Here is a 10790-nt window from a genome sequence, read left to right as displayed (position 1 = left end):
GTACAGCATAGTGGCCACGTTAAGGTCATTGACTTCAGTTCCTTTTTTTTTTTAAGTCATGAGTTTGAATTTTCTCAACTCTTTATTATAGGACAATTAACACACACACAAAAGTAAGCAGCCTTGTATAATAAACCATTACACAGTCTCAGTGACTGTTAACTCATTGTCAATGTTGTTTTATCTATACCCCAGCTAAATTCTCCCCCTTTCTGTGTTATTTGAAACAAATGGCAGATATTACATCATGTTATCTGTAACTATGTCAGTATGTATCCCTAAAAGATAAGAATTCTTTAAAAAAAGGAAAATAACCATAGTGCCATATCAAACAATTTCAACAATAATTCCTTCACATTGTTAACCATACACTCCATGTTTACATATCCAATTGTATGAGTATTTAATTTTAACAAAATTTTTTTCTGAATTTACTGTCTTGATTAAGTGGGGTTGTCTTCTTTAATCTGTTCAAGTAGTATGCTTTAATAGATTTTCTTATGTTGAATCTTTCCATCTTCGAATGACTGACATAAACACAACTAGGTTGTGTTTTAGTTTATATGTACAGTTTCCTAAATTTAATTTGGTAGTATTTTATTTAGAAGTTCTGTATCTATGATCATAAATGGTATTGCTTTATAGTTTTTTTCCTTGTTCTTTTTGGGTTTTGGTATTAAAGTTAAAATTCTTATAAAGTGAGTTGGGTAGCTATGTTTGTAAGGGTAAAAGGTAAGCTCCTATAACAAAAAACCTACCCCAATACAGTTGCTTAAATAAGATGGCAGCGTGTTTCTCATGCATAGTCTGGAAATGAGTGGTCCAGGCTGGTGGGGCAGATCTCCTCCACATAGTCATTTGGAGACTCAAGATATTTCCATTTTGTGTCCCTGCTATCTCCTAAGGTCTTCATCGACATGGCCAAAGGTGACTCAGCTCTATGTCTGTGGTCCAGCCCATGGGAAGGGGGAAATAGAAAGTGGAGGGCAAGCAATTACCTTTTAAGCAAGTATGGTGTCCCCCAAATTTATATAAGTCCTAACCCCAGTACTTTAGAATGTGACCTTATTTGGAAATAATGTCATTGTGGATATAATTAGTTAACATGAAGTGATACTGGAATATGGTGGGCCCTTAATCCAGTGTGACTATTGTCCTTATAAAAAGGGGAAATTTGGACATAGACATACTCTGGGGAGAATGTCACATGAATAGGAAGACAGATATCAGCCAATGAATACCACAAGATTGCCAGCAACTATGAGAAGCTAGGAGAAAGGTATGGAACAAATTTTCCCTCATAACCCTGAGAAGGAACCAATCCTGAGGACACCTTGATCTCAGACTTCTAGCCTCCAGAACTGTGTGAGAGTAAATTTCTGTTGCTTAAGTCACCCTGTTTTGTGGTACTTTGCTACAGCAGCCCTAGGGAACTACTACAACAAGTGATGGAAAAGTAGCATACCACTTCTGCTCATAATTAAAGGTGAGAATTTAGTCATATGGCCACACTTAGTTGTTGCAAATGGCAGAATTTCTTTCTTTTTTACAGGTGAATAATATTCCATTGAATGAATATATATATATATAGATATAGATATAGATATAGATATAGATATCTATATCTATATCTATATATGGATATATACTGGGGTGTCAAAAAATGCATACACATGACTTGTATTCATCTTTTGTTATTGGTATATACTATTACAATTTTAATACAGTTTTTTCCTTTCTTAAAATGTGTATACATTTTTTTTGGCTCCCTCTGTATATATCTCATGGCTTCTTTATCCATTCATCCATTGGTGGACACTTTGGCTGTTTGCATGTCTTGGTTATTGTAAATAATACTGCAATGAACATGGGGTTACAGATATCTTCTTGAGATAATGACTTAAGATCATACTCAGAGGTGGAATTATTGGGTCATCTGGTAGTTCTATTTTTAAATTTTTGAGGAACCACCATACATTTTTCTATAGTGGCTGCACCAGTTTCACCACTCCATATTGATGGAAGTCCAGCAGAACCTGTTTAGAGAACTGTCACTGTTCTGGCTGGAGACCAGGGAAATGGTGGCAGACAGGCTGGGTTGAGCTGACAGAGAGCTTTGCATTCTCACTCGTGAACTCAGACTTCGTCTTATAGGTAGTGAATGGATAATGAAAAATGCAGGCAGGCAAGTGAAATGATTTCACACATATGCATTTTAGAAATATATCTCTGGCTAAACTGGAGAGGATGGAATGAAGAAGGGCCATACAAATCCAGGATTACCAGCTGGGAGGAAATTTCAGTAATTTAGGCAAGATATGCAAAAGGCCCCAGGATGGCAAGTGATAGTGGGGATGGTGAGATTGTAGGGATAAATTTGGGAGATAAATAGGAAGTGGCAGATTGGATGAGTGTCAAGGATGACTTTTAGTTTCTGGAAAACTGGTGGAAGGTGGTGCAACCTGCCGAGCTTAAGGAACCCAAGGGAAGGAGCAGGTTGGCGGGAATTCATTTTATTTCACAATTTTTTGAGTGGCTGGCTCTGCATGTCTTCTCCCAAGGTTCTGGTCCCATGACTCACTTGACAGAGGCAGGTTTTTGAGTCCCTGTTGATGAGGGCTAGAGCTTGGGGAGACAGGGATGGGCAGGGGATGGTCTGGTAGACAGGGCCAACCTTGTGCTGAGACTTTTTGGAGCGGGCATTCATCAGCGTGCAGGAAATGCTAGTCCAGAGTGGCAGTGGGTGCCCAGATTTTACCAGCCTGGGTCTCTTTGAGAAAACTAGGAGGTGGAAAGCAGAGCATGTTAAGTACCCAAGAAATAAATAGAGACCCATAGAAAAAGACAGACAGACCCAGGAGCAAGGAATTCCAGTCTTTCTTTTCTTCTGGTTGGTCAGATCTCAGTCATTTATCCCCCTGACTAGCAACTTCTACTTCTAGAGGTCCTTCACTACCTGGGATCCAGCCTCCTACTGTAGATCTCCCCCATAGGAAAGGCAGATAATTAGAGAGTCCAGTGGCTGGATACAAATGAGTCTTGGAGTCAGGAAGACAAGCTTTGTCTTCTCTGAGATCATGCAGTTGTTTGGGAGGCCAGCCATGTTTCTTCGCTCTGTTCTCTTTCTCCACTTACTCTCAAGCTGTCTCTCACGAACTTCCAGTCTCCTCAGCTTCCCAGTTAGTCAGGCTGGGTGTTGTAGCCCTCCCCATGCCCAGGCTGTTATTGGACTTATAGCAGCCTGAGCAGGTTCCAGAAGCCCATTACTGGAGTCTGGGGTCTCCAGAGGAGTCAGCTCAGATCCTAGAAGTTAGCTTTGTGGATGGCCAAGGCGCAGGAAGCTGAGCGTGGGGCACAAGCTGAAACATCACTTTCTCTCTCTAGAGCTTGCCCTAAGCTCTTTCGGAAACAGATGGGTCCTGCTGTCATAGTCTCGCTCACACTCTTTTTCTCGTTGTTTATTTTAGGCAGAAACAAAATAATAGGATGTCAGGACCTGTGAAATCATAATCCAACCCTGCATTCCATACAGGAGGCCCAGGGCAGTTAAATCACTTATTCAAGGTCAAACCAGGAACATTTCCCTGTGCTCCCCCTCCCAGCCCAGCCCTTGCTTTCAAGGGGCATTAGGGCCAACACTGGGTACTATTTTGAGTAAAGATATTGACAACCTTTGTGGGGAGGGCTGAGTGCCCCTTGGTCCCATGGGGACAGACAGTGGAAGCTCTGAGTTTGGGGTCTCATCAAAGTCTCGGGTCCACATGTTTCTCCACAGCTCTGAACACAGGGCAGGCTGCTCATGTTCAGCGGGTCTCAGCCCTGCAGGCCCCTGCACCTGGGATTGGAAGAATGAATAGGGACCTTGTTTGGTAGGAATTTCTTCCTTCTGCTGTTTGCTTTGGGTTTTTTCCCTCTCCATTCCTGGCTGCTAACCCAATATTTGGCTTTCTGTGAGCACTAAATATAATTCTTCATTTAACCCCCAGAATCATGGTTTCCTACCTGCTTCCCACGACCGGATCCACAGCCTGGAATGAAAACAGAACCCAGAGGGCATCAGCAGCTCAGGGCTGAGGGGGCGGTGGTTCCGGGGAGGGGAGGAGCAGAGGCAGGGAGGGAAGGTGGAAGGGAGCACTCACCCACGCTGGGCATCTCTCAGACCTCCCGAGAAAGGGAGGGACCCAGGGAGGGAGGCGACTCATTGGCTTTTGTCCCTGCTCCCAGTAACTAGTGCCCTGATCCTCTCCTCCCAACCCCAAAGGAGGTCTTGGTTCCACCCACGGCACCTCCGCACACCCCAGCATTCCAGGCTCAGAGAATAGTGAGGTCGAGCTGGGGCACAGTGAAAACAAACAAAACCTACTTCTCAAGCCTGGCCAGCCTCTCTGTCTCTCCACCCCCCCCCCCCCGACACACACACAGATGCCTCTAGGCCAGCTGTGGCCCTCTTGGAGGGCCTCTGTGTGGGCCCCCACCTTCCTGCTCTTCTTGCTGTGAACAGTCAAGGCAGCAGTGCAGGCAGGGAGAGCTAAATCTAAGTGGGCAGTGGAAAATTCCCCTTGGTGCCTCCTGGGAGGAGCTGTTCCAGCAGCTGCTATTGAACACCAAGGCTTGTTAGGCACCTGGCTTTCAGGTCCCCCACCGGCTCAGCCCCGGAGCCAGGGTCCAGGTGGCTGAGCCAGGGAGGGAGAGCCAGGAGCCCAGCTCCCCAGCACAGGTCCATGGTAGTGCCTGTGCAAAGTCTCTTACATCAGAGGCAGTTTTCCAGGTTTGGGAGCCCCGTGGCAGTACAGTCTGTCTCCCTCTGGTTGGGGAGGAAAACAGGAGACAGCACTTCCTACCACCTGATTTACAGTCTTGGCGCATTTTTGACACACAAATCACTTTAGAGAAGGAAGCTCAATTATGGCTGTGCAGATGCAATGTCGGCAGGCGCACTTCCTGCCCTGGCGGGAGACAGCCAACCTTGAGGAGTGGGAGCCTCCCTCTGTCCTGTCTGATCTGATCCCTTGCCCACTACCTGCCCCCACCAAATGTGTCTGTCACCCCAGTGGACCATGTTGGGGCCTGGGGTCAGCGGTGGATGGCAGGGGGCAATTGGTTAAGCGGGTTATTCTGATCTTCCTTTTTTCTCTTTGTCCGCTTCCTGGCCTGTGCCCACCTTTGTTTCTTCACGTGTGTCTGTGGAGCACTTGCCAGGCTCTGGGCACTGTGGTAGCTGCTGAGAGGGACATGAGAATAATAAGACCTAGTTCCATAAGGAACAGGGGATGGAAATGCAAATGTCTGCAACAAAAGGCAGAATGCAGGGAGTGCCATAAAATGGTTCCAGGTAGATCCCCTCGGGATCCAAAGATCCTGCTTGGCAAGGGGCAGAGGAGGCTTCCAGCGAGGTGACAGTAATGTTTGTGCCTGGAGCAGGAGACAGACGCCCTCCCTACAAGGCCAATGTGGGTCTGTGGGGGTTTCCTGAAGGAGCCCCTAAAACTTGCCTTTCTGTTTTTCTCTGCCTCCCTCCCTCAACCAAAGCCTGCCCAGAGCACCTGCTCCTTTTTATTCTTAGATTAATCAAGCCCAGGTGTCAGGGTCTTCCCTTCTGTCAGGGGCCCCTGGGTTTCTCAAGACTGGCACCAGGCAGGCATCACTCCTCTGCCTGCCCAACTCCATATATGCATGGACTCAGCTCTCCCTTTAAAGTGAGGAGAGCTTTGGGCATCAGTTCAACTCTCACCTCTTGTGAGAGGGTCACAAGGCTCTTCTTGCAAGACTTCAATGGATTTGGCTGATCTTACCGACTAGACTTGGGTGGGGGTGCTTATCTGCTTCCCACTTCCAGGACCATGTGCTCATTCTTTGCTCAGGGTGGTCTGCCTCGTGAATCCTGGTTTCCCTCCATTCATCCCAACCCCTACCCCATCCAGACCACGGGGAGCTCTCCCCTCTGCCCTCCATGGGGAGGGGTGTGGGCACTGCTTCATTTCACTCCCACATCAATAGAGGGCTGATTATGTTCCAGCCACTGATCTGGGTGCCGGGGACACAAAGATGAAGGAGAAGATCCTGCTACCTTGAGGACGTCACGGTCCATTAACATTTGGATAGTGCTTTCCATGTTACAAAGCACTTAGGCTTACTTGCTGCACTTGGTTTCCCTCTCCACGGGCTGGGAGGTGGGTAGGGGGTGTACTCAGTGGAGACAGGTGACACAAAGCTCAGATTCTTAGCCCTTTGCCCACATGCTTGCCATCAGCTGGTGGAACTGGCTTTCAAGTCCTACTCCATAAACGACCAACCTCATTGGGTTGTTGTAAAGATCAAATGCGTGACAAAGCATGCGTGTGGCACATAGAAGGCACACTATCAGGTTAGTTTCCCTTTCTTGAGTGCAGGAGCCTGTTTATGTCTATGTGAATCTCCCTGAATATTGATTGAGATGGAAATTCCTGCTTCCATCCCTCTCCCCTTGCCTTGATTCTTTATGAGGGTGTGTGTGTGTGTGTGGGGGGGGCTGGGATCAGGTTGGGGGGAAGCAGAGGATGCTGCCCACAAGGTGGGAGAGACATCTGGGGCTTTATTAACACAGGCACTGCATCCTTGGCTCATCCCAGTGGGCGGAGGCCCGGGCAAGTTGGTATCCTGCCGCGCCTGCTGGCGGAGGCAGCTTGTGGATTTGGTGACAGATTCCTCTGAGGAGATGAATGAAGCAATTGTGCACTTGGTGTAGAAAAGATTCCAGATAGAGGAGATGTTTTCAATGGCAATAACCCTGAGATGGAGGATTTCACCGAGTCAACAAACAGAGTTATCGGCGCCGGCTTCCCTTTGATGGTCCTGTGAGCACTTGTAAGTCTCCGAAGCAGTTTTTGGCACGGATGGACCATGTCTAAAAGCTTTTATTCTCTTCTTCGTTTTAATCACCCCTCCTACCTCCTGGAAGGATTCCTAACTCAAATTCTTGGACAACAAAGGCAGCTAACGGAATCCCGGTGGGTGAGGTCCCAAACCAGAAAAAACAGTTTTCACCTATAGATAGATCTATAGATAGATGCCCCTCCTGGCTCAGCACTGGCTTTCAGAAACATCTGATGACCATATTGAAAGGGGTCTCTGATGAGTTTTGGGTGCTTTATGCGGGGGGTGGGAGGAAGGGCCCTCCTCGCCTGCTTATCAGAGTTTAAGAGGATAGTTAACGGCTGGCTCAGAGCAGAGATGGACTTGCAGAATACTTGCTTGGTGAATACTGGATTTTAAAAAAATTTTCCTCTGGAAGCTTGAGGTAAGGGTGGGTGGGTCAGAGTGATGGAGGACCCAGAGAAGTTGTGTGCCCAGGGCTTATCAACAATGAGGGCAGACCACACAATGTGCTGCCCCATTGGATGCTGTTGAGCATTGTATGTAAAAAGCACAAAGCATGAAACAATCCTGGTGGACAGCCAGAGCAGCAAGAATGGGTGGGAGTGGGGCAGGAGTGGGAGGTACTGGGTGAAATTTGGAAACTGGAGGAGACAATGCTGTCCTGGAGATATCTGGGGTTGGGGTTGGAATTACCCTCTCTTTCAAAGATTTGGAATCTTCTTTCATCCTGCCTTAAGAAGGTACCCCAAGACCAACTTTTCTGGTAGTCCCAGAGATTGCTCAGGGATTGCTGTGAGAATGGGTGAGGTTGGCAGTGGAGAGGACCCTCCAATTCCAAGGCTTTCTGGGTGGCACCTTGGCCTGCGGTTGTGTCAGCCAGGCCAGTGCCCTTTCATTGACACTACAGCCAGGTAGGGCAACATGGTGGCTCCTGGGGGAGGGGGAGTGAGGTCAGAAACAGAAACTGTAATTAAATCTTTTTTTACTCACCCTCACCCCCAGCAGGAAGTTATTCTTGGTGCTCAGTAAGGGGGCAGAAGGGGCAGAGTATGAGCAGAAAGGCTGCTTTTGACCTTGTGGCCTTCCTGGTGATTGGGTGGAGAGGTTTTTAGATTGAAGATGAGATTTCCTTGAGTATCTTCTGAAAATAGTGACAAGGACATTTAGTTTGACTCTTTCCAGATTCTCCTGCCACTTTGGTAGAGAAAAGGCCAAAGCATGGAGCACTGGAATTCTCCAGCTAACTCCAGCTCCCTGGTCCCCTTTCCTTGGATGTCAGGTTCAATGTGCACAATATTCTGGAGAAACAAATGGAGTGGCCCCACGTGTGTGTGGGTGGAGACAGGTGTGGCTGTGGTCAGCCAAGGACTTCTGTTTTCCAGATTCATGGCCTCTGCTTTGGCTGAGCAGGTCTTGGAAACATGCACAATCAGTAGCTCCTCCTCCTCCTCTTCCCCTGGAGTCAGACAAGAGTGGGAACTCCAGGCCTGAGGATGCTGAGTGAGAAAGCAGAGGCCAAGGGTTAGCTGTTTCGCCAGCACTCCCCTTCCCATCCTCTCTTTCAAGGGCTGTTGGGAATAGCAGTCCATCCCTTTGCCTCACCCGCTGTGTGTTCTCAACCTCCATCAGTTCCCCAGCCCTCTCCTAGTCCCCCAAACTGGAACCAGGGCCTAGGAAGTGTGGCCAAGAGTGCAGCTTAGCCTGGTCTCCTGGGTGAAGGACTCGCACAGATCCCGTTTCACAAAAGCCAAAGTCTCCACGAAATAGAACATGGGGTCCAACTTTTGGAGCAGGGACTGCAAACACTTCACCTTCAAGAAGAAAAATTACCAGCCACTCAGGGAGCTGCCTCCAAAATGAAGACTTAGGATCCTGTTCTTTTTCTCTAGCTGCACCTTGGGGCAAACTTTTCTTGCACTTGCACTTTTATCGAAAAGAAATCTCCATCTCATTGAGAGCATCTCCCCCCTTTCGTTCCTTCCTCCTCGAACTCACCATTCCCCTCTCCTCCCACAGCACCTGTGGAGCCAGCTGGAGCCTGAAGTGTTCTGAAGCGTTTCCCACATGTGTATATGCAATTTCCTTTCCACAATTAATAGTTAATCATCCTGACCGTGGCAGCACGTGTGACTTCCCTGGCATCTCAGCAGTGGATGAATGGGCTGGGGAGGGGAGGGGAGGAAAGTTCTGGCAGGACCCTAATCCTTGAGATGGCTGGCCCTGCCTTCTCACCATCACCCCCACTTCCAGCCCCCCTCCATCAGTCCTGCTGTTTTGTCCTCTTTAATATCACTCACTCTACCCTCTTCTCTCCACCCTGCCACCATGACCTTGGCTGAGGCTGCCCAGATACCTGCAATAGCCTCCCCCTACTCTCTATCTTGCTCCTTCGCTACCTCCTCACACTGAGGCCAGAGTGATTTTCCTAAGCTTCAGTGTGTCCTTGCTATCCCCTGCTTGGAGCCCTTTAGCGGTTCCCACAGCCTTAATGACATCCAAGTGGTTGAGCATGGCCCGTGTAAAACTGCTAGGATTTGGCCTTGGCTCACAGATCCTCATCTCTTGCCACTTGCACTGGATTCCTGCTTGTTCAGAGTGTGCTCTCAGCTTTGCCTCTAGACCTTGGGCACACTCCTCCCCAATGTGCATGGTGCACACACTTGGATGCACACGTGCTATCTAATGCCTGTGCATGGTCTGACTGCCTTCAGGGACTAAAGTTTTCAGGAAGACTTTCCAGATACCAACCACCCCAGACCCTACCATCCCACCTCATACAAAACACACCCAATCAGTTTAGGTGTCCCTCTAGCTCTCTGTTTTTCTCTCAGGTGACCATTTCCTCCTTGAAAACTCTCATCTGTGATACTTTCCATTGTGAGCTTCCCTAACATCCATTCTTTCTCTTTTTGGTAATATGGTAATTACCCTGGTTTTTTTTGTTGTTGTTTTTTTAAGAAGCTACTCTTCTGCCTACGTGCTTCATGGAAAATCAACTTCATCTCGTTCTCTGAGTCTGGGGAAAAGGGTTTTGGCATAAGCTAGTCAGAGTCACGGAAATTGGTTCAGGAATGGGGATGTGACCAAATCAAGCCAATAAGCTTGGGGGACATTTTGTAGGTAGTTTCCAGGTAAGAGGTTTCCCTGCTTCTCTGAGAGATCCCTGGGTGTGTTGATCTCTTCCCTGGACTTGGAGAGGGCAGTATGAACCCCCGGAGTTTTGGCAGTTGTCATAAGAAGAAAGGTAGCTCTGCACGAGGCAGAGTCAAGAGACAGACAGAAAGAAGCTGGATCCCTGATGTCACTGTTGAGCAGCTGAATCAAACTGAACCTGAAGCCAGGCTTCGCCCTGGATTTCCAATTACATGCACCTTGAAATCACTTTTATTATTTAGGCCAGATTGAATTGGCTTTTTAGGTTCTATCACTCTTTAACTTTAGCCCAGGCTCCTCTTCCTTTCCCTTTCTATTATATGATACTCTTCCTCAGGGGTTTATCTTTGTTGTTGTTTACAAAGTGGATGACCTAAGGTACTTGTATAATTCAGTTTGTCATTGCCTTCCAAATCTATAACACCTGAGGTCCAGGAAGGGCTATCTCACAGCTTTCTAGCATCTCTTATTTGTCTCACAAACATCTCAAACTCAGCTCAAAACGGAACTTTCTATCATTCCTCACAATCCTGTTCCTTGTCCCTATTCCCTACCTTTGTTAATAACACAACTATCCCTGCTGATCAAGCCAGAAGCTGGGTGTCATCTTCCTTCCTGCATACCACCCCCACATCTAGTTAGTCACCACATCCTGTCCGTTCTCCCTCCTTAAATTCATCAAATCTGGCCCTTCTGTCCTATGCTCACCCCACTGCTTTAGTGCAGTTGTCCATCATCTCACACCAGACAAAGGAAGGCTCCTCCGGGACAGGGTTCTCCAA

The 10790-nt window shown here is 47.6% G+C and overlaps 1 long non-coding RNA gene across 1 annotated transcript; it reads right to left on the bottom strand.

The window, feature by feature from the left end:
• Positions 1–1845: 1845 nt before the first annotated feature.
• Positions 1846–4212, bottom strand: LOC109373142 (uncharacterized). Its single transcript, XR_002122164.1, has 3 exons — positions 4140–4212; positions 4003–4028; positions 1846–3835 (listed from the first exon to the last, which is right to left on the bottom strand). It is a non-coding gene; the product is annotated as an uncharacterized LOC109373142 (long non-coding RNA).
• Between the last annotated feature and the right edge of the window lie 6578 nt (positions 4213–10790).

This window comes from Hipposideros armiger, unplaced genomic scaffold, assembly GCF_001890085.2.
Source record: "Hipposideros armiger isolate ML-2016 unplaced genomic scaffold, ASM189008v1 scaffold_690, whole genome shotgun sequence".
Taxonomy (NCBI): domain Eukaryota; kingdom Metazoa; phylum Chordata; class Mammalia; order Chiroptera; family Hipposideridae; genus Hipposideros; species Hipposideros armiger.
The sequence above is the reverse complement of the archived record's forward strand: the minus strand, read 5'-3'. Positions and strand labels throughout refer to the sequence as shown.